The following is a 6,914-nucleotide window of genomic DNA, read 5'->3' as shown; positions in this document are numbered from 1 at the left end:
AACCTTATTCTGCCTCACCATTGGCCAAACAGCTTTATTTATCAACCAATCAGAACAACACATAGTCACAGCGTACAGAAAGATATCCCACAGCAGAAAGCAGCAATGCACATACCTTAATCAATGCCCTTGCCTCCAAGTCTCTGTCCAGTGTAGTCTATATTCTGTATGAACTAAAGCCAACGCTCCTGAAAGAGACCTGTCTCGGTCTCAGCTCCTAACTGTATCAGAGGTTTATCGGCACACACAGCACAGCATGGTACTGGAAATCTGACTGGGGTGATGAAGGAAGGACAGACACATAGACCCATGCACAGAAAGGCTGGGATCGGGTGGGCCATGCTGGCTCTGATGGAGTGGTACCAGCTACACAACAGCCCAGAACCTCAGAGCATTTATTATGCACAGCAGGAGAAGGCAGAGCTAGCTAGTCTTGGTGGGTGGTCTCTGTCCCGGAGCATTCTCAGGCTGTAAACATCCTGGAAGAGGAAACTGCCATCACAATTTCTGTGAACTCTGTCAACATTCCCATACAGCCTAGAGGAAGGCTTTGCCAATTCCCGTGGGTCTTCAGTATCCACCCTTGTCAATAAATAATACACCTTCTGCTCCCCACAGTTTATTTCTGCTGGTACAATGAAGTCCAGATGACAGTGGCCGTCACCGTGGGACTGGCAAGCAGGAGGTAAGAGGGATGAATGAGGGTCAGCATGGAGGGGAGCGATAGAAGACTGGAGATGGAGGTCAGGGTGGGGGAGCAGATCTAGATTGCTGGCTTTGAAGGTGGGAGGAATGGTCATAGTGAGGAGTGGGCAGCCTGCAGGATCTGGGAGAGCTGTTCTCTGCCCCCTCCACCTCAAGAAGATAAGAAGTTCACAGTGTTTTCAGTTAATGAGTTTGTGGCACTTTGTTACAGCAGCTGCAGGAGACCCATACATCAGTTAAAAGAAAAAAAGATTTATTTTTATGTGTGTGCACTCACACACATGCCTGAGAAGGCCAGAAGAGGGCAGCAGATCCCGAGGAACTGAAGTTGCAGATGGTTGTGGGCCACCATGTGAGTGCTGGGTACTGAACCTGGGTTCTCCGGAAGAGGAACTAATGTCTTAACCACTGGGCTGTTTCCACAGCCCTTCCTCCTTATTATTTTGCTGCAGTCTCAATTAAAGCCAGAGCTCACTGATAAGGCCACTTGAGCCCACCACCCAGACTGCCCCAGGAATCCTCTATTTGCACCTTCCAAGGCTGGAATTACAGGTGAGCTGCCACAAATACCGACATTTGTATGGCAATGCCTCCTCCCATGCCGTGTTTCTCTCACTCAGCACTCACTGAGTCTGTGCTTGTCTTGTTGCCTGTGGTTACAGTTCATTTATGCTCACTGCTATCTAATATCCCAGTGTGTCAATAATTTACAACTTGCTTGCCCATTGGTGGTGATATTCAGATTATTTCCAGTATAAAGTTGTTATAAAAATTTTATGAAGGCCGGGCAGTGGTGGCGCATGCCTTTAATCCCAGCACTTGGGAGGCAGAGTCAGGCAGAACTCTGTGAGTTCGAGGACAGCCTGGTCTACAGAGTGAGATCCAGGACAGGCACCAAAACTACACAGATAAACCCTGTCTCGAAAAACAAAACAAAACAACAAAAAAAAGTTTTATGGATTGTCGTAGTTACTTTTCTGTCTAGTGACAATTTATAAGAGAAAGCATTTAATTTGGGTCTTGATTACAGTTTCAGAGGGTGAGTCCATGACCAACATGGGAGGGAGAATGGCAGTGGGTAGGCAGGCGTAGTGCTGGGACAGTAGCTGGGAGGTCACATGTTGAGACAACAATCACGAGGCAGAGAGGGAGAGTGCTAACCTAACCAGGAATGGTTTGGGCTTTTAAAACATCAAAGCCCATCCCCAGTGATGCTCCTCTCCCAATAAGACCACACCTCCTAATCCTTCCCAAACAGTTCTACCAACTGTAGACTAAGCATTCAACTATATGAGCCCAGGGGGCCCGTTCTCATTTAAGTCACCACGTGAGGATGTTGGCATGTGACTTGTCGAACACATGCAGGCATTCCTGTCGAGTGTGTACTGAGAAGCGGACTTGCTGGGTCATGGGGTGTGTGCGTGTTCAATCTCAGCAGCCCCATCCATGTCATCTGACCCGGTGCCCATTCTCCCTTTGCCATGGATTGACTGTCTGTGACCCCAGTTCATATGTGGATGGTGTCTGAAAATGGGGCCTTTGCAAGGTAATTAGGTCAGGAGGATGGAGGCCTCACCGTGGAGTTAGTGCCTTTACAAGAAGAGAGACTGACTTTCTGCCTCTTTGCCCTCTACCATGTGAGGGCTCCACGAAAAGACAGCCAACTTTTAACCAGGCAGACACCCACACAGGTCACTGGGTCTGCCAACACCTTAATCTTGACTGCCCAGCCTTCCCAACCGTGAGAAATCGCTTATTTCTTAAGCCACCCAGTCTGGTGACTTTAGTGCAGCCGCTGCTGGTTGGACCAGCTGCGATCAGCAGTGCGTGGCTTCCCCAATCATTGCATTCTTTGTATTTGTGGGAGCCCTTTCTTAACAGCTGTTTTGCGTTGACTCTTAGCACAAGCAGGATGGCTTTCAGAGCCCCGATCTCCCTAAGAAGCCAGCTGGGGGAGAGGGTGGCATTGGAAGAAAGCTAGCCTTGATTGGGTCTGGGGGATGCAGGTGCTTCAGGGCTGAGACGGGAGCAGCGAGAGCATCCTCCTGCAGCAGCTCACCTGTGCCTGGGGTTTCTGATGCACAGGCAATGCTTATGGCCCCACGAGATCACTCAAGATGAGGCATACCTTCTTGAGGGAGAGCAGAGCAGGGAGACTTGGATTCTTTAGCGGCCTCAGGTGGGAAGTCATTTTCTTCTGGCTCATGAGGCAGCCATCTGTTCCGCTGTGTTTTACTACCCGCCTTCCTTGGAGGGCCAACAGAGGCAGGCCCAGGTAGACATGCTGCAGGGGATTGATGCTCTGGGCTCCAGCAGAAACCCACAGTGCCTTTACCTTCCCAACACATTTGGCCCGCTGCAGCCTTCCAAATCCAGTGAGAAAAAAGGGGTTGCCAAGCCCACAGTCAGGAGACAGCTGGGCAGTTCAAGGATCTCCCTTCCATTGGGCCAGAAACTGGGCCAGGAACACTGTGATGGCTAACTTTGATTAGGAACTTGGCACACCTGGGCTGACGGAACCGCAACTGAGAAATTACTTCCATCAGATTGGCCTGTGATCGCATCGATGGGGAATTTTCTCGGTTGCCCATTGATGCAGGAGGGCCCTGCCGAGTGTGGGCAGAATCATTCTGAAACACATAGCCCAGGCTGTGTAACAAATATTGCTGAAGGTGAGTCTGGGAGCAACCCGGAAAGCATCGTTCTCCTGGGGCCTCTGCTGTGCCCTCCTGCCCTTAGCCCCTGCCTAAGTTTCCCTAAATCATGGGCTATAACCTGTAACCTTTCCTCCTCAAGTTACTTTTGGTCATGCGTTCATCTCAACAACAGAAAGCATATCAGGACAGACAGTTTTGAGTCTTAGAGGCTGGTATCCTTTGGGAGGAGGCAGAGAAGAGAGCAGAGACTTGATGCCTCAGAGAGGTGCACATGGGAGGCAGAGGAGGAGGGACATCGAGAGCAGAAGGCGAAGTGGCTGGCCCCTGGGAGGTGGCCGGGAAGAAGGCAGTGGAAGGAATCTGGGCATAGCTTGGGGAAGGTGGCTTCTTTGTTTTGTTTTTTTGACAGGACCTCATGTAGATTGGCCTCAAACTCCCTAAGTAGCCAAGGATGACCTTGAACATAATCCCTCTGCCTCCACCCCCGCCCCTGAGTGCTGGGATTACAGGCATGCATGGCCATGCCCAGTTTTATATGCTGCTGGGGACTGAACCAATCATGCATGCTAGACAAGCACTCTATCAACTGAGCTACAGACCTAGCCTGGAGCTGTTGTTATTGTGGGGAGACTTGTGTTGGAGGGGTTTCTCTGAGGGATTTGAGTTCTCCAGAGTTCAGATACTTCTCATTAACACTGAAGAGCACTCACAACCTAGGAACATGTGGCCACACATTGAGAAGTCTGTTCCTAAGGCATGTGCACCAGGTTGGATCCCACACTTCTGAGTTACAGTCACTCCAGAAGGGCAATAGAAACTCCGTTATGCAAATTCTCTGTTCTATAGCTCAGCACAGCTAATCAATTACCAACACCCTGTATGTGAGGAAGGCTGACCTGCAGACTTCTCTAGTCCCCCTTTCCTCAGTGATGATAATGGACTGAATCTCTGAACTATAAGTGAGCCACCCAACTCAATGTTTTCCTTTATAAGAGTTTCCATGGCCATGGTATCTCTTCACAGCAATAGAAACCCTAACTAAGACACAAGGCTTAAAAATTATTTTTAAACATGTAGACCCGTGTGTGGTGGCTCATATCTGTAACTATAGCTCTTTAGGAAGCTGAGGCAGGAGGATCAATGATATTGCTGGGAGTTGAAGACCAGCCTGGGCACAAAACAAAGACAAGAAAAATGGATATAGCTGGGAAGTGGTGGTGTATGCCTTTAATGCCAGCATTCGGCTTAGTCCTCAGTGCCTGCAGAGAATGAGCTCCTGCCCTGTGAACAAAAGTCCCCATCACAGGTCCCACTGTCAGACTGCATGGCATGGTACAGATCTCACAGGTTAACAGAAGCTCTCATCAGACAAAGCATCCCAAGGACTTAAAAGATGACTTCTCAGGGTTCAAGAATTACTATGATGGCATGGGCAGGAACTTCCCTAAACACAGGCAGACCTCTGTATCTAAGGGCTTCACACCCATGGATTTAACCAACTTATGATTGAAAATATCAATACAGAATGACTATTGCCAATGGTGTTTGTACTGTACTAGGTATAAAAAGTCTAGAGGTGGTTTTAAGAATACGGGATGATGTGTGTAGGTCATATGCAAACACTATGTTATTTCATACAAAGACCCTGCAAAGCTGCAGAGTTTGGTATCCATGGGAACAGAGGGCCCTGGAAACCACTCTCCAGGGATGCTGAAGGATGACTATATGCGGGCACCACCTCTTTGATGGTTAGTTCTCACCATCAACTTGACTGGATTTAGAATTACCTAGGAGACTGGCGAGGGTATTTCCAGCAAGGATCGTCTGAGCTGGGAGACCACCCCTGAATATGGGCAGCACTGTCCCATGTGTTGGGGGGCCATGATGGGGAAAAAAAGGGAAGAGAAAGTGAAGTGAAAATGGACTGAGTATTAGTTTTCTGGTCAACTTGACCCAAGCTGGAGTCACTGGGGGAGAGACTTCAAGGGAAGAAGTCCAATCTCCACCAGACTGGCCTGTGGGCAAGTCTGTGGGCCATTTTGTTAATTGATGATTGATGTGGGAGGTCCCGTGCCTGGGCAGGTGATACTGAGGTGTATAAGAAACTAGCTGAGCAAGCTGTGGGGAGCATGTGAGTAAGCAGTGTTCCTCCATGATTTCCGCTTTAGTTCCTGCCTCCTAGTTCTTCCCTTGGGCTCCTGCCCTGATTTCCCTTCATGACGGACTGTGATCAGAACATGGGAGCCAAATAGACCCTTTTCTCCCCAAGTTACTTTTGGTCACGGTGTTTTATCATAGCAGTAGAAAGCAACCTGAGACACTGAGAAACCAGTTTTCTCCTCCATTTTGCTTCTTGGCCCCAAGACACAAACTGCTCAGCTCTGCCACATAAATACAGACAGGCTTAAAACCACGTGCCAGAATGAACATCTCCTTTATTTTAAGCAGTTCTGCCAGTTATTTGATCCTAGTGACAATAAAAAGAAAGCAGACTTTTACAAAGGGGGCTGGGGGAGAGGTCTGCTGAGGGGTGATCAATGGGGCTGTTTCCTCAAGGGCTTGAACTGCAGTCACTGTGGAGGCAGCCAGCTTGCTCAAGCCCTGTATAGATTGTCCTCTCTTCTCTCTCTTGCTCCCCATTCCCCTCTATATTTCCCGGGGTCATCTTTCAGATACACAACTCAGACTTCCTCTTTGTCTTGGGGTCTGCTTCTGGAAAGGCCTGGGTAAAACAGGTGACGGCCATGTCTGCCATTTACAGGGCTTGGCTGTGCCCTGGGCACTCATGGGAACTTGACATGAACCCTCAAAGGCTGTTGTCACCTCGCCAGGGAATGAGCTGTTCACAGCATCATTTGACAGGTGAGGAGGCTCAGAGAAACTTTGCCAAAGGCCCAGGGCAGGCCAGGCCAGTCGCTGTCCAGACTGACTCTTTCCTGCAGTTCCAAGGCAGCGCTTTCAGAAGTAGAGATCGGAGCTGGGTCTCTGCTGCCTGGTCCTTCTCAGCCCAAAATATCAAATCTTCATCGTGACTAAGTAGTCCTTCTGACAGGGGACAGGGAGCACGGGTAGGCTGCTGTTAGAATTTTACTCTTTTGTTGGGGGAGGGGCGCCACCCAGCTCACAAACAAATCACACACAGAGGCTTATTCTTAATTATGAATGCCTGGCCTTAGCTCGGCTTAGTTTCTTGCCAGCTTCCCTTAACTTATCCTGTCTACCTTTTTGCCTCTGGGCTTTTCCCATTCTCTTACTTCTGCAAATCTTACTCGGTTGCTGGTTAGGTGGCTGGGTGGCTGGGTGGCTGGGTGGCTGGGTGGGTGGCTGGGTGGCTGGCCCCTGATGTCCTCCTTCTCTGGCTTCTCCTCGATCCCCTTCTTCCAGTTTTCTCCTTCTATATATTCTCTTTGCCTGCCAGCCCCGCCTATCCTTTCCCCTGCCTTGCTGTTGGCCATTTCTTTATTAGACCAGCAGGTGTTTTAGACAGGCACAGTAACACAGCTTCACAGAGTTAAACAAAGCAACGTAAACAAAAGCAACACACCTTAAAAT

The sequence above is a fragment of the Peromyscus maniculatus genome, chromosome 4 (genome assembly GCF_049852395.1).
Source record: "Peromyscus maniculatus bairdii isolate BWxNUB_F1_BW_parent chromosome 4, HU_Pman_BW_mat_3.1, whole genome shotgun sequence".
NCBI classification, from domain to species: domain Eukaryota; kingdom Metazoa; phylum Chordata; class Mammalia; order Rodentia; family Cricetidae; genus Peromyscus; species Peromyscus maniculatus.
The sequence above is the reverse complement of the archived record's forward strand: the minus strand, read 5'-3'. Positions refer to the sequence as shown.